General features: G+C 39.8%; 1 long non-coding RNA gene across 1 annotated transcript in view; it reads right to left on the bottom strand.

The window, feature by feature from the left end:
* The window catches only part of LOC142427928 (uncharacterized), a 156,604-nt gene that overhangs the window by 36,674 nt on the left and 99,687 nt on the right, over window positions 1–20,243 (bottom strand). Inside the window, exon 3 of the long non-coding RNA XR_012780116.1 lies at window positions 7,123–7,356. This is a non-coding gene — a long non-coding RNA (uncharacterized LOC142427928). The remainder of the gene's footprint in view (window positions 1–7,122; window positions 7,357–20,243) is intronic.

Genomic DNA, 20,243 nt, shown 5'->3' with positions numbered 1-20,243 from the left:
GTTCTCTTTAGGCTCACTGGCTAATAATGTTCTAACTTTACAACTAGTTAAGTTAGATTGAGGCAATACGTTTATGTTAATGTGGGAGAACAGCTCAGAAAAGGGAGGCAAGCATGAATAACTCCAAGAATCTAATCAAGGTCACTGAACTGTGAGTGTATAAATTGTTGAACGGGTATATATTTTGCATGTATACTCTCAACAAGAAAATTAATAAAACTTAGGGAAATTTGTGAAAAAGACTTTCACTGCAAACTCTTCAGTTAACCCTGACCACCAGCAAAATTACTTCCTTAATTCACCCTACAATAAATTTTTATATTTTCAAATGTCTATTTCTCTTATATTAATTGGTTTTTAACCTTCCCCATTATTTTATAAACGCTTTATAAACCTCAAGTGTTCAAAAGCTGTCTCCCAACTGAATAACTCCCATGCTTTGAGAATATGTAACTATATAAATGAATTTATCTTATTTTTCATAACTTTAGCTTCTTTCTCCCAAAGCCACAATGCATCATTTTCATGGGCTAATGTAATCAGAACAACTCCAGGCAACCAGGCCAAAAAAGGTTTGCAACGATGAGGAAAAGAGATCTCCTTTGAACATTTATCTTCTCAGCTGTTATACTACAGTCCCCAAAGCTGCCTGAACGAGTCACAATTCTCCTACTGCGGAGGGTATCAGGCGCGAGCATTCTGGTGTCTATGCCAAAAGAATGTCCTACAAGGAAGAAACACATCTTCCCATCTCCTCTCATTTCTCTGAAAAACTATTTTTCTTTCTAAATAGTCTTGGCCTTTTAACCCAACTCAGAGCCTTCACCAGTTGGAGACAGAATGAGTTTTTTGACGTGGTGAACCTAGGAGAGGACTCGGACATGCACAACAAAGCATCTTTCTATCATGCTCTTCCCCTTGGGAGCCAGCTATGTGCAAAGAGACCCTGCTTGAACCTGCTCCTTCATGTCATCAGCTTCATCGGGCACCCCCACCCCCAGGTGCCAGACTTCAGGAATTGAACACTCTCGAGGCAAATGGGTCAGGTGAATTCCAAGTTTCGTTAGATTAAGATGCCCCTCTTTAATACACACCTGTGCCTCTAACAGCTGGCTCTTTGGTTTCCATTTTACTTATGGCACCCCAGACATATGGCTGACATTGACAGAGTAAGACACTAGGATTTAGATGGAGGCCCAGGTAAGTGAAATAGTCGACTTACCATTGCTAGTCATTGAGAGCTGTTGGGCACTAGCCACCAAGAAAATAACATCTTGTTCTCTTTTGCTATTATTCCTCATCTAAAATACATCCTAGGAGCTTTAAGTATTTAAAACCCTGTCACACTTTAAATAACTTGCAGTAACCTTGCAGTTCTGGGTTCAATCTTTTGTTGATAAGATTCCCTTTAATCGAATCACTTAAGATTGTGAGTCAAGTAATAAAAACATCATTTATGAATGAGGTCAGTATATCTGATTCAATTTTTCTAGATAATTAAAATTTTCTTAAGAGATCAAATCCTTTTGAAAATGAAAGGAAACAATGTGAACTATAATAGAATAAATGTGCATATGTAACTAAGATTTGTTTAGAAGCAGAAAACATTATACTTCAAACTATGAAAGGCATTGCTTGTTCAATTCCGAGTATCTTTGTGTGGTAATGCCAAAAACTTTTTCTAGGGCCATTTTTTTTAAAGATTGTGGCACAAAAGGACAAATATTACATGATCCCACGTATATATTTCTAGGCAAGGAAAATACATAGAAATGGAAGTCGATTAGATGTTACAGGAATTGGGATTGGAGTATAAGGACCTAGTGCTTAGTGGAAATACCATTTTTGTTGGGGATGATGAACACATATTGGAAATAAACAGTGATGATGGATATACACATTGTGAGTATACTCAGCACTGTTGCACTATACATTAACACGGTTAAAATGATAAGCTTCCTGTTAAATATGCTTTACCACAAAACAAAAATGATATTGTGTTTCTCAAACAATGTCAACTACCAGACTCAATGAAATCCTAGAATTAGTTCTGTAACAAAATTAACTTTTAAAAACTAAACAGTTAAGATTTGATGAATCAGAGTTAACTTCAAAGGTAGGTTGCATTTCTGGGGTACATTTGTGGACTCTTAAAAACAAATTTGGAAATAAGACCAAGAAGCATTGAGTTGGTCTCTTCATTTTTCTGGCTAGCTTATCAATAAAAGCCCCACAGTTAGAGCTTCCTTACTTGCTTCATTATTGGTTTACCCCTTCAATAATGGTACAGATCATTCAAGGATCTTTCACCAAATCCTCTTTAGGAAGCGGAAAGAATTGGCAGAGAACTACCTGCATCAACTGTAAAAGGAGCATCATCAGTAATTGGGAGAACAGCAGATGCAAAAAGAAACTTAAAGGCAAAATCAAACAATTGACTTCTGAGTTTGGCCAGTGTACAGTATTTAAAGGCTGCAAAGTTTTGTTCTTCTAAGTTAGTGACCATCCTTCACAAAAGTTTCTCAAATTCCTGTTCATCATAACAACTATGTGAGATGGAATTTGCCTTACACTTCAATGGGAATACCCATGATTTTCATCAAAACAAGGATTATGGAAACTTCAATAAATTTAAGTCAAGTCTTCCATCTTCCACTCTGCAGTGCTTATCAAGGTAAGCAAGCACAGGTGATCAGTTACAGAGACTAGAAACTGTGGGCATTTTGACTTGTCTGCCTGACCTCTGCCTCCTTAGGAACAGTCTCTCTGGCATGCTCGTGTCTAGGATGTAAAGCTCATTTCTACAATAGGACTCCCCTATCCTGAATGGACTCAATAAAAAACCCAGACCTTGAGTTGCAAACTTGAAAGATTCTCTGGGAACCATATTGAATGATGCAGGAAGCAGCACGAGATGGAAAGAATACACAGAGTCACTGCACCAAAAATAGTCAACATTCCACCATTTCAGTAGGTAGCATATGAACAAGAATCAATGGTGCTGAAGGAAGAATTTCAAACTGTGCTGACTGCATTGGCTGAAAACAAGATTCCAGGGATTGATGAAATACCCACTGAAATATTTTAGAAAGCTGAAGAAGCACAGGAAGCATTCACTCATTTGTGCCAGGAAATTTGGAAGACAGCTACTTGGCCAACTGACTGGAAGAGATCTATATTTGTTCCCATTTCAAAGAAAGGTGATCTAACAGAATGCTCAAATTATAGAATAATACCATTGATATCACATTCAAGTAAAATCTTGCTTAAGATCAGCCAACAATGTATGGATTGTGATAAGAGTTATACTAGCCCCCAATAAAATGATTTTTTCTTAAAGATCATCCAACAATGGTTTCAGCAGTACATTGATACAGAACTGCCAGAATTCCAGGCCAGTTTCAGAAGAGGACTTGGAGCAAGGGATATAATTGCTGATGTCAGACGGATCTTGGCTCAAAGTAGAGAATACCAGACAGATGTTTCCTTGTGTTTCGTTGACTATGCAAAGGCATTCAATTGTGTAGATTATAATAAGTTGTGGATACCCTTGAGACTGTGAATTCCAGAACACTTCATTGTGCTCATAAGGAACTTGGACATGGATCCAAGAGGCAGTTTTGTGAACAGAACATGGGAAGACCGCATGCTTTAAAATCAGAAAAGGTGTGTGACAGGGTTGTATCCTCTCACAGTACTTGTTAAATCTGTATGCTGAGAAGCTGGATTATAGGAAGAATAATCTGGTGCCAGGATTGCAGGAAGACTTATTAGCAACCTACAATATGATGATGCATAAGCTTGCTTGCATATTATAACCTTCAGTATGATTTACAATTCAACGTCATGATGACCCAAATCCTCACAATTGAACCAAGAGGTAACATCATCATAAACTGGAGAAATGTTGAAGTTTTCAAGCATTTTGTCTGCTTGGAACCACAATCAATGCTCATAGAAGCAGCAGCCAAGTGATCAAAAGACATATTGCATTAGGTAAATCTGCTGCACAAGACCTCTTTAAAGTATTGAAGAGCAAGATGTTACTTTGAGGGCCATGGACGCCTGACCCAAGTCATGGTATTCTCCTTTGCATCATATGCTTGTGAATGTTGAACATTGAATAAGGAAGACTGTAGAAGATTCGATGCATTTGAATTGTGGTGCTGGAGAAGCACCATGAATTGCTAAAAGGACAAACGGACCTGTCTTGGAAGAAGTAAGGTGAGAGTGCCCTTAGAGGAAAGGATGGCAAACTTCCTCTTCCATATGTTGCACATGTTATCAGGAGAGACCAGTCCCTGGAGGAGGACGTCATGTTTGATAAAGTGGCAGGGAGGTGAAAACAGAGGAAGTCCCTCAAGGAGATGGAACGACCCCGTGGCTGCATCGATGGGCTCAGGCACAGCAAGAACTGTGAGGATGGCACAAGATCGGGCTGGGTTTCCTTCTGTGGGGCATGAGGTCACTACGGGTCAGAGCCGACTTGATGGTCCCTAACAACAGCAGCTCTGGATTTCAGTGGACATCATCAGTCTCTTTCCTCAGGAATTTGAAAATGAGACCAATTTGTTCGCTCCATTGAGCTGGTCCCCTATCGGAAAAATCTTGGTGCTATGGTACAGCTTTGTATTCTGCTAGGAAGTTCAAAGAAAGCATCAAATTTTTTTTACCAAAAGAGTAAGGAAGTATTCAGAGCTTCAGAGAGAAAAGAGGTAAAGACTGAAAGAACTCTGACCACTCTCCCAGGTTAATTCCTTCTTGGGGCCAAATATGGTCCTTCCTGGAGAATTTACACGAAAAGCCACCCCTCACCATGAATTCTCTTTCCCATAGGCTAGTTTGAGCTCTTTCGATTCCTCCCTCCTTCTCTCCTTCCTTACTTCTCCCCTCCTTTCCCCTCTCATTTCCCTGTCCTTCTTTCTTTCCTGCCTTTCTTCCTTCCTGTTTTACCAAAGAAAATATTTGGGACTTTTTAAAAAGAAGACTTTAAAAAGTATCAGCAAAGCATTACATTTGAGAAGCAGGGCACTAGAAAATAGTCAATTCATTTGCTCACCAGTGAGCCAAACACGAAGTTTCTAATATCCTTCTTCTATCCCATACCCTAGAAAATACTGTTCAAATATGGTTTATCCCTTCCTCTTCAAAAGCCTGTGTTAGAATTAACCACCATGCACTTCTGTCCCTGACATAGTTTAGAGTTCCTCTCATGTTACTGTCCTGTGACCCAAGATCACGAGCCTTCCCATGGAACGTGTCGCATCTCATGGAGGTCATCCAATGCTTTCCTTTATCAAGCACAGCCATTCCCACGCCTGTCTTTGCTAGCTGCCATAGACTTCTCCCAACGTATGACGACCGCATGAAGAACAGAGGAAAATACTACCTCATCATTGTGGCTCATGCTCCAGTGATCCACTGGGTCGTCCTTGGCTGGCTTTCAGACATACACGGCCCTTCTTTTCTTCGATGTGCATCTTAGTCTGAAAACTCTGCAACAACCTGTTCAGCACCATAGCCTTCAGCATCACACCCAGGTCTCCTGCATGAACGGCACGAGTGCGACTACTGAACCACCAGTGCCTCATTGCACTCTATGAGCCTTTGTTAAATGACAACTCTACACACAGTGTGATTTTATGTTGATACTTATCTCCTAATTTGCCCAAGGATTCACAAAATTCTTACCTATGTCACCTGAATTGGATGTTTGCCGCTTCTTCCCTTCACAGTTTTTCCTAGCAAGCAGGGCTATCATAGTGAAGTGCTATATACACCTCATAAGAACAAGTCTTTTATTCTACAAATAGACACTTTAGGGATATTGGCAAGGGCACTACCAATTTAGAGGTCAGGAACTAACGACCTTTTCCCAAGAGACTTAATTTAAATCAACCTAGAGTGAGGCTGGAATCATGGAATATTGCAGCCACAGTGCCTTACTTCCAAATGATCCAGATAAGTGGGGATAACAAACAAAGACCTCCCACCCACACCCACTTAGTTTCCAGGCCTTTCTTTCTTCGTCTATGCCCAGGCCTGGCTGATGTGCTTGGAAACGATGCTGCCAAACTTTCCTTCGCTGAGCTCAACGGAGCTTATTATATAATCCCAGCTCTTGTTCCAAGAAAACCAAGATCAATCTCAAAAAGCAGTCATCTGAACTTGGCAGATACTCGTGTGGGAAAGTCTTTAAACAAAAACAAATTTGTTGATGTACTGGGACAAGAAACTCAGAGAACAGATAAAATATTCCACAAGCCAACTCCGCCCTCAGCTTCAGCATTCACACTTTTCTCAGCCAGCAATCCTGTGCTGCTCTGTGGATAGAGCTCCTCCTGATAAATCCAGTGAGCTGAAGGGAATACCAAGACACTCAAGGGGAGGGTCCCGAACTGTAGAACCCCTGGGCTCTAAACTCAGATGCACAAAGAAAACACCTGACCAACCAAACAGAAAAAAGAAGGATGATGAAAGTATTAACAACAATGATTAGTTTGCCATGCCTTTTATGCTTCCAGTAACATCTAAACTTTCCCCATAGGACAGGGTAGAGCTGTCCCTGTGGGTTTCTGACACTGTAAATGTTTATGGGAGTAAAAAGCCTCATCTTTTTGCCAAGGAGCAGCTGGTGGTTTCAAGCTGCTGACCTTTTGATTAGTAGCCCGAGTACCACTGTGCCACCAGGGCGCCAATGCTTCCAGTAAATGCCAATTAATTGTCTCTGACCACGCTCCTCTCTTTCCCAAGGCTGATCAGAAAGGAGCCCCTCTGTCTTCACTGCAATGAGTGACCACCTGGCAGGATTTACGAATTTCAGCTGCAAAATAGAAATGCAAATCAGTAGGGCTGCCCAAATAAGGACGTTGCCTTTCTTATCCCATGCAACAAGTGAACGGGGCAGAGAAAAAGAAGGTTCTGGTGGACAAACAACTTCTTAGGCAAAGAAAAGCTATATTATTTGGGTATCACCTCAGACCAGGAAAGGGGATCTTGTTAAGAAAATTGGTATTTATCGAATTCAGTCAATCAAAGTAGAGTGATTCCCTTGATAGCTAGTAGAAAGCACGTTAGAGTCCTCATGGATGGACTGACTTATTATTCAAAAGGTAATCTCACCTCCTGGAATTTGATGCTGTTCACCTCTTTGTTTCGGTGCTTTCTCAGAGAAGGGCTTTCAAAGAGCATGGGCTGCAGGTGCAGATCCCAGACGTCCAATAACTTCCAAGCACACTGTTGTACAGGTTGGGCACTATGGGTCCTCTTGGTTTGATTCTCTTAAGACTTAGTAAAGTGGAGCTAGTGAAGCATCTACTGAGCTGTTCAGCCTCAGTCGATAGGTACAGGATTTTTCTGAGCAAGACAAGTAAAGAAAGGCGAAGTGTGAAATATAGCCTAACACGAGAGAGATGAATCTCAGCCAGTCATATTACTCCTATTTTCTAACAGCAAAAATGACTATGGAAAAGATTAATTTTATCATAATAGCAAAAATAAATAATATCTAGTAATATGAATAATAAGTAATATGTGAAAATTATACAAATAAAACTACAAAATCTTAATCAAATTACAAATTTATAGACCAGAGTAAACACAGACATGCATGCTTGTGAAGGGCAGTTTTATTATCAAGTTTTATTATTAATCCATAATAGTAATCATAGTAATCCATAACAGTTGTTATATTTTGAAATTCCCACTTTGGATTAATTTAAACATTAATATATATTATATATTGTTAATATATTAATATATAAAGTTCCAGTCAAAGAATAAAAACAAGAGCATAAACAAGCATAAAATCAAGAGAACAGAAAAATAACATTTTTTGAATAATAAGAAAAAATTTTCTCTTTCATATACCAAAGTGACAATAATCAAAATGTTATTGAGATTTTTTAAAAGCTAGGTAAATGTGATAATAAATTTCAATTATCTGTTGAAATTTATTTTATAATAATAAAAACATTTCATATTTAGATGTTATTGGTATTATAATACATTACTAGATTATTTATTTTTAAAAATCACACAAAATGTTTCCTTAGTCCCCCAAAAGTTCAGGTAGGTTAGAGTTGTTAGAGAACTATCTCTGGAAAAGCATAAAGTAACACAAGAAAATAAAGAGAAGAAGAAATTTATACATTGGGATAGGAAAGGTCTGTAATACTAATGATAAGTAAAGACTCTGGGGAGCAAGTTTCACATCTATGGAAAGGAAATCATGCTTACGCCATATTAAGGCCCTCAAAAATACGGAAAATAATTAATTACTCCAAAAATAGGCAAGAAATAGGGACAGGAAATTCACCAAAATGGAAATACAAATAGATAATAAATAATTTAAAACTCACTTAACTGTATAACTGAAATGATACAAATTAAAACACTACAAGATGGATTTTTGTGAAACAGAGAGATAAAATTTGATAATACCTAGTATTAGCGAATTTACAAGGAAATGTTTCCTTTTACTTACTGGTGGGGGAATTTGAGTTGATATACATTATTTAGAGAATAACTAACTAGATAACAATCAAAACTAAATTATCAAAATAAAATCAAAATTTATATTGAAACAACAATCCTAATTTTAGGAATACATCATCTGGGAATTCACTATTGCTCAATGAGAAACATATAAATATAACTAATAATGGTAATTGTTTGAAAAGAAAAGAATTAATTGCTCCATAAAAAAAACAAATGCTTAAATAAACTATGAACTACCAATGTAATGGATTAATAAAGTTATAAATATAAAAATCTATACAAATTGATATAAAAACCTGATTATGATATAACAATGTTGTCTCAAAAATTTTAAAACTGTATCCCCTTTTAGCTTAATAATTATAAAATACTATATATTGTGATACTTGCAAAGGGAACATCAAATATATCAAAGGGCAGGTATGCAAACAGAACAAGGGAATACTGCCTGGTTTAAAATCAGAGAAGTGTGTGTGTGTCATCATTGTATCCTGTCATCATACTTATTCAATGTGGATACTGAGCAAATACTCAGAGAAGCCAGACTATATGTAGAAAAATACAGCACAGGTTTGGAGGGAGGCTTATCAACAGCCTTCAATATCCAAATGACACAACCTTGCTTGCTAAAGTGAGAAAGACTTGAAACAGTTACTGATGAAGAGAAAGAACCTCAGCCTTCAATATGGATTATAACTTAATGTAAACAAAACTAAATCCTCACAACCTAACCAAGAGTTAACATCATGGTAAGTGGTGAAACGATGTAAACTATCAAGTTCACCTTGCTTGGAGCCACAGTCAATGCTGTAAGAAGCACCAGTCAAGAGATCACACACATTGCATTTGGTAAGTCTGCACAAGACTTTAAAGTGCTGAGAAACAGGAATGTCACTTTCAGGACTAAGGTGCGCCCAACTTGAAAACCAAACTCACTGCTGTTGAGTTGCTCCTGACTCATACTGACCCTATTAGACAGGGTAGAACTGCCCAGTGGGTTTCTAAGACCATAACCCTTTACAGAAGTGGAAAGCCCCTTCTTTCTCCCAAAGAGCAGCTACTGGTTTCGAATTGCTGACTCAATGACTGACCCACTACACTACTAGGACCCAAGCCAAGGTGTTTTCAATTGCCTCAAACGCATGTGAATGTTGGACATTGAGTAGGGAAGACAGAAGAAAGAGAGATACACTTGAATTATGGTGCTGGCAAAGAATATTGAAAGTACCGTGGACTGCTAAAGAACAAATATCTGTCCTGGAAGAAATACAGTCAGAGGCTCCTACGAAGCAAGGATGGTTAAGACTTTGTGTCATGTACTCTGGACATGTTCTCAGCAAAGACCAGTCTCTACAAAAGGACATCATAGTTAGTAGGGGGGCAACAAAAGAGGAGGACCTTCAACAAGATGGGTTGACACAGTGGCTGCATCAATGGGCTTGGCACAGGAACAATTGTGCGGATGGCGCAGGACCCCGACAGGCTTTCATTCTGTTGTACATAGGGTTGCTGTTAGTTTGAACGGACTCAGCCACACAACACTGAGATATAACCTCCATGCCATACAATTCACCCATCTAAAGTGAGTAAGTCAATTGTTTTAGTGTGCTTAGAAAGTTGTGCAAATATTACTGCAATCTAATTTAAAAGCATTTTGTCCTCAAAAGAGAAACCCACTGGCAGTGACTTTACATCCTATCATATTCTCTGTGTCTTTATGGATTTGTCAAATCTGGACATCGCACACAAAGGTGTTGGAGTGGCAAGTGGGGGGTATAATTCCAAAATTCCTAGGAAAATTCCATTATATGTCAATTCCACTTCCTATTCATTTTTGAAGCCCCCTTCTATAATATGTGATCATTTGTACTTAATTTCTTTCACTTAGTTTCAAGGTTCATTGTACATATGGCAGCACACAAGGGGGTATCCTCCCCCAAATTGGAAAAATTTCCCCCAAAGCTATGTATTTAAATTTTTCTACAAAAGAACCTTATCATCTCCAAAGTACTCTCCATCATACTTAATACACTTATCAAATCTGCTATTTCACCCTTGGAAACATTTTTCAAACTCATCTGTTTGGATGGTGAGGTAGTTAGTTTATTGTGCCAACCTGGCCAATAAGCACATGTGGGGTTAATTGAAGGGCGGGGGAATAAATGGCTCAGTGAATCTAGCCTTTCAAGTTCTCAGGTCTCTTGTTTTCTGATGGTCCCACCAGGGTGCAGCTGCCTTAGCAGTTCCCTGCTTCAGCTTGCACAGCTGACTTCCTGCAAAACATCCCCAAGGAGAAACCACGTGGACCTACCCTGATGCAGCTCTGGGTGCTGGAGCAGCCATGTGGAGACCCCTGCCAGTGCTGAGATACTTACACATTCACTGACTCGGCTTTCTTCCTGCAGTTGGTATCATTGCGTTTGTTTTGTGAGATGGAAGAGGACTTTGTGGATTGGTGTCGGACATAGGGGTTAATGTTGAATTTGTGGGCTTGGGCAGCACTGGGTTGGGGTTTTTTCTTGATGTACACTTAACCTTTACATGAAAGTCTCTCTTATACATGAGTTTCTGTGGATTTGTTTCTCTAACATACCCAGACTAACACAGATGGCTTGACAGCACCTCCCTCATTTTTCCCTCACCTCTTCTAAGTCTTCAAATCACTGTCCTTTCATACCCCTCTTCATTCACAGAAACAAACAAACAAACAAACAAAAAAGAGCATGGCGTGAGGTCAGGTAAGTAAGGTGCACGGGCAAGAGAGGCATGCTGCTTTTTGCCCAAAATTGGCTCATTGAGATGGCTGTGTCAGCAGGTGCATTGTCATGGTGGCAAAACCAGTGCCCCATCTGCCACAAACCAGGCCTTTTTTGGTCATACACTGTTACACTTTCTTTTAGAACCTCTAAATAGAAAGCTAGATTAAGTCTGAACTAGTGGAACAAACTCCAAACACACTACCAGTCAACATTTTCATTGGTTCAGGAAGATGACGGGCGTCCAGAACAAGGTTTGCATTAATTAACATTTCACCCCTTTTGAACCGAGAAAACCATTCCTGCATTTGAGGTTTTTCCCATTGAGCTGTCCTTGTAAGCTGTGTCAACATCACAACAGTTTCTGTGGCATTTTTCCTACGCAGAAAACAAAATTTCTGAACCATAAACTGTTCTCTTAAATTGGCTATCATAAAAAATGAGGTTTAAGCCAAACTGCTTTTACAAAAAAATTCACTGTGATGTGACCATAGAGAACCTTCCGAGGTGATGCCGCTGGCTTCACTAAATAAGTGCAAGTTGCTTGATGGCCAACTAGCAGGAAAAATACATACTACAAAAGCTCCACCTAACGGAGCTTTTTTTCTGTTTGGGGGGGGTACCCCCTCATATATCAGCACTTCATTCCTTTGTATGATTGAATAATGTTCCATTACTCATCACTAGTCGATCAATTTGTAGTCCTATGGTGGCTTGAATGTGCCACCAAATCCTAACAGGGTCATCCCTGGTGAGCAAGTTTCAGTGGTGCTTTCAGACAAAGAACAGTCTAACGGAGTAGGAATAACTGATCTACCTCTGATGGATTAGCCACTAAGCGCCTTGTGAACAGTAGTAGAACATTGACATGTTGTCAGAAGATTTGCTTCTCAGGTTCGAAGGTACTCAAAATATGACTGGGGAAAAGCTGCCTACACAAAGTACAGTTGAACTTCATGATGTGAATGGAGCAAAGCTTCTCCTGAGGGGGTATGACTCCAAATGAGAAGAAGCAACTGCAAGTACCCTTAATAATCAGGACATGACACATACAAAATGGGAACCAAGGAAAATTGGAGGTTGTCAAATATTAAATGGGACACATAAAAATCTATATCCTAGGCACTAATGGATTGAAATGGTCTGGCATTGGCCAGTTAGAATCAAACAAACATATAGTTACTATGCTGGGAATGACAAGTTCAAGAGGAATGGCATCCCAGTCATCATCAATCACTATGCATTGATGATTATTGGTGATTGGAATGTGAACGTTGGAAACAAAGAGGATGGATCATGAAGCTGGAGATGGCACGACAGACTTTTTCAAGATGAATGGATTGTGCATTACAAATACCTTTTTTTTCAGTAACATAAATAATAACTATACAGGTGGACTTCACTAGATGAAATGCACAGGAATTAACAGCTGTAAGAAGACATGATTTAGAAGCTCAAGGTCATCAGTCAAAGTAATATAAATTTCAATTATCTTGTGCTGCTTTAAGAAAAACACCACACGAGGGTGGCTTTAGCAAACAGTCAATTACCTCATAGTTTAGAAGTCCAAAAACCCGAATGCAGGCATGCACTTTCATGGAAGGCTTTTTATCTCTGTGGATTTGGGGGATAAGGCCTTAACTCTTCTCCGTTTCTGGGCGATGACTTGGTTCTTTGGATTCGTGTCCTATCTGTCCTCCTCAGCTCTGCTACTCTTACTAGTTTATTTAATCTCTATCGTATCTGGAAAGAGATTAATTAAAAACACACCCTACACGAACAAAGACAACTGATTCTCAAATGAGATTATAATCACAAATACAAGAATTAGGATTTACAACACAAATTGGGGGAGACAATTCAGTCCATAGCATAACATATTCTGTTTATCCATTCATCAGTTGATGGGTACTGGGTGATTTCCACTTTGGGGATATTGGAAATAATGCTGTTGTAAATATTTATAAATAAATTATTGTATCTCTTTTTATTATGTTTTGCTTTGTTGTACTTCAATAACACCCAAAATAATACAAACTCACTACCATCGAGTCTATGTTAACTCATAGGGACCCTATAAGTCAGGGTAGAACTATCCCTGTGAATTTCTGAGACTGATAACTCTATTGGAGTAGAAAGCCAGGTCTTTTTCCTGCGGAGCGGACTGGTGGTTTTGAACTGCTGACCTGTGGGTTGCAACCAAAAATGTAACCACTAAGCCACCAGTGCTGCTAATTGTACTTCACACACCCTGCGTATTTTACAAATTGAAGGATGGTGGCAACCTTGTATTGAACAAGTCTATCGGCACTATTTTCCATCTATATTATGCTTACTTTGTATCAATGTCATATTTGGGTAATTCCCACAATACTTCAAAGCTTTTCATGATACCAAACCAAAACTGTACGGCCATTGCGTTGACGCTGACTCATCACGCCCATATATGACAGTAATATTGCCATTGGGAGTTTCTGAGACTGTAACTCCACAGGAGTATTTTAAATTAGCTCTAGTTTTTATGATTTTCTGTTTCCTTTTTTATTGAGGGTTTTCTGTGCATAGCTTTTTTGTATTATGTAGTTTTTTTTGTATTATGTATGATTTTCTTGATATGAAATCCAGGATAGGTAAATCTATAGAGGCAGTGAGTAGATTAAGAGTTTTAGGGGAAGTTGAGAGGAAATGGAAAGGTAATGATCATGAATACAAATGAAGGGAATGCTCTAATATATACTGGGGTGATGATTGCACAGCTCTCTTTAATATATTTAAACCACTTGAATTGTATGGTATGTGAATTATATGTCAGTAAAAAAGGTTTAATAAACTTAATTCCCTTAAGGGAAAAAAATCTCCAATTTCCTCTTTTGAAAGTTGAAGTCCAATATTATGAAACAATACACACAGGAGGCGATCTGGAATTCCAATTCTTCTCAAAGCTTTCTAGGCAGTTATGATCCATACAGTCGAATGCCATTGCATAGTCAGTGAAACACAAGGAAACACCTTTCTGGTATTCTCGGCTTTGAGCTAGAATCCAGCTGCCATCAGCCATGAAATGCCGTGTTCTACATCCTCTTCCGAATCCTACCTGAAGCACTGGCATCTCCCTGCCTATGTACTGCTGCAACTCTTGTTGGATGATCTTAAGCTAAATTTTACTTGCATGTGATATTAATGTTTGAGCATTCTGTTTAAACATTCTGTTGGGTCACCTTTATTTGAATTGGGTGCAAATATGGATCTCTTCCCATCAGTTTGACAAGTTTGCCAGTCTTCCACATTTCCTGGAGCAACATTTCAATCTGTATTCCATAAATTCCTAGAGACTTTTGTGTGGCTAGTGCTGCTGTGAGTGCAACTTGGACTTCTTTCAGCACCATTGGATCTTGCTCGTGTGCTACCTCCTGAAACGGTGGACTAGTTCCTTTTGGTACAATGACTCACTCTGAGTATTCTTGCTCTTTTCTCTTGATGCATCATTCAATCTTTTGCCCACAGAATCTTTCAAGATTGTAATTCGAGGCTTGAATTTTTCGTAAGTTCTTTCAGTTGTAGATCTGCTGAATGTGCTCTTCATTTTTGCTTTTCTAAGTCTAGGTCTTTGTATATTTTGTTATAATAATTAACTTTATCTTCTCAAGCTGCCCTTTGATATTTTCTATTCAGCTTTTTTTCACTTCATTTGTTTTTCATTTGCTTTAGCTGCTCTATGATTAAGAGCAAGTTCCAGATCCTCTTTGATCTTCTCTTTCTTGCTTGCTGTTTTAAATGCTTTCATCAAGAAGGGTAGGGGGAAGTGGGGAAAAGGAAGGAGAAAGGGGAAACTGATCACAATGATCGACACATAACCTTACACCCCTCTCCAGGGGGAAGAACAATGGAAACCTGGGGGAAGGGAGACAGCGGTCGGTGTAAGAGAGAAAATAATAACAATGTGCAATCTGTCAGGGGGTGTGGGTGGGGGAGGGAGGGGGAAAAAGACAAAAAAGGAGGATCTGATACCAAGGGCTCAAGAGAAAGTAAATGTCTAGAAAGAATGAAGGCAACATACGAACAAACATGCCTGATTCATTTGATGTATGGATTGTGATAAGAGTAGTTCAAGCGCCAATAAAATGATTTTTTTTAAAAAGAACTATAGTCTTGATATTCTCCCACAGTTCATCCGGTCTTCTGTCATTAGTGTTCAATGCATCAAATCTGCTCTTGAGATGTTCATTTGTATGTGTGTGTATATATGTATGTGTGTGTATATGTATATATACACACACACATATATATCACTTATTTTTCAGGGTAGCATTTTAAAAGTAATTAATTCTGTTGTTGACAATATACACAGCAAAATGTACACCAACTTAGCAGTTTCTACACATGCAAGTCAGGGACACGGATGACAGTCTGCACATTATACAACCATTCTCGCCCTCCTCTTCCACACCGTCCTTCTCTCACGATCATAAACTCGCTGCCTCTTAAATGTCCTAGCTGTCCTTTCCAGTACTGCTGTCATTTTGATCTCATTTAAAACAGCCTAATGGTCCAGGCAGGCATTTTTCACCAGTGAAGATAAACTACGCTTCGTTCCATAGGATTCTTTCCTCTGTTTCACTGAGTGAATTAGCTAGCAGTTTAGCGAGCACATCAACAATTCACACACATTGTGCTTATGTCATTGATTGCAACCCTACGATGTAACATTCTGTTTCCCTACTTCCTCCCAGGTTTCTTGCTTCCATTCTTTTTTTCCCTAGCCCTTCTGAACACTGTCCTGGGCAAATGCTGCCCCTCTGATCTCAAATGCTGGATAATTTAGGGGGCTTACCTCTCTTTATTGTTCCCCCGTCAGGCTTCTATATGGCTTGGCTACACACTGAACCACGGGATGAGTTCATTTCTAGACCTGACGAGGGACTAAAGGGCATGGTCCCTGCACTGTCTATCCAGCCAGTAAACTGATCTTCTTTATGATTTTGCATTGTGTTCCACGTCTTCCTCCCATTCTACCCATGAATTTCTAATGGAATTCCTTTCCACATGGTTGGTGATAGCAGCTGAGCACCCTCTGGTTCTGGTTTTAATCCATCAGACTAATTATTTCCACGTGCCTTTGATTTTTATAACACTTGTCTCCGCCAGCCCGTCATCACTCAGCAGAAGAGAACACAGAACACCGTCTTCATGGATGATTGTGTGCCAGCTGATCCTAGTGTCCCCCAAAATGACCAGGCCCAGTGATGGCTAAGAAATTTTGTGAAGCTTGGTCTTATATAAGCCACCACATTCATGGACTACTTTGCAGCAAAGGAAAATACCTGTGTACAAATATCCTCTGTCAAACATACATATCCTTGGGTATACTTTCACTTTCGCACATCTATTCAGCCTGCTTGTGTATCCATGCACCTACTAGTAGACCACCATTATTACAACGTTGTATATAAACAGTATTACCACTGTTCCCATCTCCACCTTTTTGTTTTGTTTTTTTGCCAACTTGCATCTTATTGTATATTGCCTTCCCAATGAAAGTCAAACTCATTGCCAGAGAGTCAAGCCTACTCATAGCAACCCTACAGGTAGGGTAGAGAGGCCCCTGTGAGTTTCCAAGACTGTAACTCTTTAAAGGAGTCAAAAGCCCCGACTTTCTCCTGCGGAGAGGCTGGTGAGTTCAATGCGCTCACCTTGTAGTGAGCAGCTCAACTTGTAACCACTGCACCACCACGCTCCTTTATGTACAATAGTCTGTTTATTTCTTCTGACCTGTTGGCTTGTAGATTGTTCCCGTCTTTTTGACATTGTCAATAGTGCTGCAACAAGGGTGTGCATACATCCATTCATATGATGGATCTTTCTATAGGCTGTAGACTATGCAGAGATGGGTGGGTCATATGGAATTTCTATTCACAACTTCTCAAGGAAGAGCCATATCGTTTTCCACAGTGGTTGTGCCACTTTACAAGTCCCGCTTGTATTGCTCAAGGGTTTTGATCTCGCCAAAGACACATCGGCATTTTTTCATTTCTTGCTTTAATTTTTAAACTGCTCTTAAGGCTAGGGTGGGATGATATCTTATTGCTGGGCTGATTTATATTTCTCTAATGGTCAAAGATTGCAAGCCTTTCTTCAAATGCTTGTTGGCTGCCCAGAGGTCTTTGGTGAAGTGTCTGTTCCTATTTTCTGTCCATTTTTTAACATAATATTTTGGGGGGGTTCTTACAGCTCTTATCACAATCCATACATGTATCCATTGCGTCAAGCACATCTGTACATATGTTGCCATCATCATTTTCAAAACATTTTCTTTCTACTTGAGCCCTTGGTATCAGCTTCTCATTTTTCTCTCTCTCCCCCCGGCTCCTTCCTTCATGATCCCTTGGTAATTTATAAATTATTGTGTGTTTTCTTTCATGTTTTACACCAACCGCTGTCTACCTTCACCCACTTTTCTGCTGTTTGTCCCCCTGGGAGGGGGTTCTATGTCTATCACTGTGATTGGTTCCCCCTTACTCACCACCACCCCCTTTCCTATACCCTCCTAGTTTCACTACTCTCTTTATTGGTCCTGAGGGTCTTATCTGTCCTGGATTCCCTGAGTTTACAGCAGTTATCTGTACCAGGGTATATGTTCTAATCTAGCCAGATTAGTCAGATAGAATTGGGGTCATGATAGTGTGGTGGGGGAGGAAGCACTGAAGAACTAGGGAAGAGTTGTGTGTTTCACTGATGCTATACACTGACTGGCTTGTCTCTTCCTTGTGGCCTTTCTGACAGAGGATGTCCAATTGACTACAATGGGTTTTGGGTGTCCACTCTGCCCTCCCCCTCATTTACATTGATGTGATTTTTGTTTTGTTTTATTTTGGGTCTTTGATGCCTGATACCTTGTCCCATTAACACCTCATGATCACACAGGCTGGTGTGCTTCTTCCATGTTGGCTTTATTGCTTCTCAGCTGGATGGCAGCTTATTTATGTTTAAGTCTTTAAGACCCAGACGCTATATCTTTTGATAGCTACTCTGCCCATTTTTAATTGGAATTTTTGAGTTTTCTTATTGAGGTGCTGAAGTTTTCTATAAATTCTAGAGATTCCTCCTTTGTCTAATATGTAATTGGCTATTTCCCCCCTTCAAACTGTACATTCTCTTTTTGCTTTTGGGGGGAAGTCATTTTTTTTAATTTTTAAAATCATTTGACTGGAGACTCTTACAGGTCTTATAACATTCCATGCATAATTTTATCAAGCACATTTGTACATAAGTTGTCATCATCATTTCCAAAACATTTTCTACTTGAGTCCTTGGTATAAGCTCCTCTTTTCCCCCTCCCTCATGTATCCTTGAGCAATTATATATTTTTATTGTTATTTTGTATCTTACACTGTCTATTGTCTCCTTTCACCCACATTTCTGTTATTTGTCCTGTGCAGGGGGGTGTATACATCCAATCTTGGAATGGATTCCCGCTTTCTCGCCCTTCCCCCTCCCTGACCATCCTCCTACCCACGTGACATCCCTACTCCCATTACTGTCCCTGAGGGGCTTATCTTTCCTGAATTCCATGTGTCGAGAGCTCTTATCTGTGCCAATGTGTGTTCTTTGGTCTAGCCAGATTTGTAGGTTAGAAATGGGTCATGGTAGTGGGGGGAGGAAGCATTCAGGAACTAGAGGGATGATGTTTCATTTATCAGTGCCATACTGCACCTTGGTTGAATCATCCCTTCCTTATACCACTTCTGTGGGGGGGATGTCCAATTATCTACAGATGGGGCTTGGGTGTCCATTACAACCCCCCTTTTTGCATAGATATAGTTGTTTGTTGTGGATCTTTTGATCCCTGTTACCTGATCCCATCAACACCTCATGATCACACAGTGTGGTGTGCCTCTTACATGTGGGCTAATTTGCTTCCCTGCTAGATAGCTGCTTGTTTGACTTCAAGCCTTTATGACCCCAGACACTATGTCTTTTGATAGCTGGCACCATCTGCTCTCTTCACTATATTTGCTTATGCACCCATTTGTCTTCAGTGATTGTGTTGGAAAGGTGAGTATAATAGAGTGCCAGGTTATCAGAACCAAGTGTTCTTGTGATAAGTGAGGCCTTGAGCAGAGGCTCAAAGTCCATCTCTATCTTAATATTTATCATATAAATATGTGTACATTGGCCTCTATCCCTTTCATTTTTAATTAATATATTTATATATATATACATACCTATAAACAGCATTTGCCTCCAATTTCCTTCCTCTATTTCCTTCCCACTGTCATGCTCAGCCTCCATTCGGCTCTCAGTATTTCTTTCCTTTCAGATACACTGCTCTGAATCAAGCCCCACCCGGCATAATATGTCCTTCCCTGCCACTGCTGGTCCCATGGCTTTCTTTGGGGGAGTGTTCATCCTGCCTGTCTTATATAGAGAGACATAGGGAAAAACAAAAACAAAAATAGAATAAAACAAACAGAACAAAAAAATAGATAGTTCCAGGTGTGTCTGCTGACCCTTATGTACGTTTTCTGATCAAATCTGATGAGGTGCCAAGCCCTGTCCCCTGAGTCAGAAGTCTATTTTCAGGATTGCTTGGGAACTTGGTCACTTTGCTCCCCTTGCTGCCCAGTTTCACTCCCTTCGAATGTCACCCCACTGTGCAGACCAGGTGCACTTTCCGCACTGTCTCCAGTGCTGTCCCATAGCACTGTGGGTCAGTGAGGGAGCATCGTGTCTCCTGGTGGAGCCGGCCCTACGGTCCTCTCTATACACTTGCTGCTCTGAGCAGGGGTGTCGTTTGGGGAGGTCTTTTAATGCACAGGCATAACTGTGTAATTTTTAGGAGACCCCAGCCTTCTGCTTTTTCTGTGTTTTCAATTCTGTTTAATAGTATGTTTATGCCTCATGAGGCAAAAGGGCCCCTGAATTTGTCCCTGTATTTTTTCCATTTCACACTTAGGACTTTCCTCCATCTTGAGTTTGTTTTTCATACAG

The sequence above is a fragment of the Tenrec ecaudatus genome, chromosome 15 (genome assembly GCF_050624435.1).
Source record: "Tenrec ecaudatus isolate mTenEca1 chromosome 15, mTenEca1.hap1, whole genome shotgun sequence".
NCBI lineage: Eukaryota > Metazoa > Chordata > Mammalia > Afrosoricida > Tenrecidae > Tenrec > Tenrec ecaudatus.
This window is presented reverse-complemented; position numbering and strand designations above follow the sequence as displayed.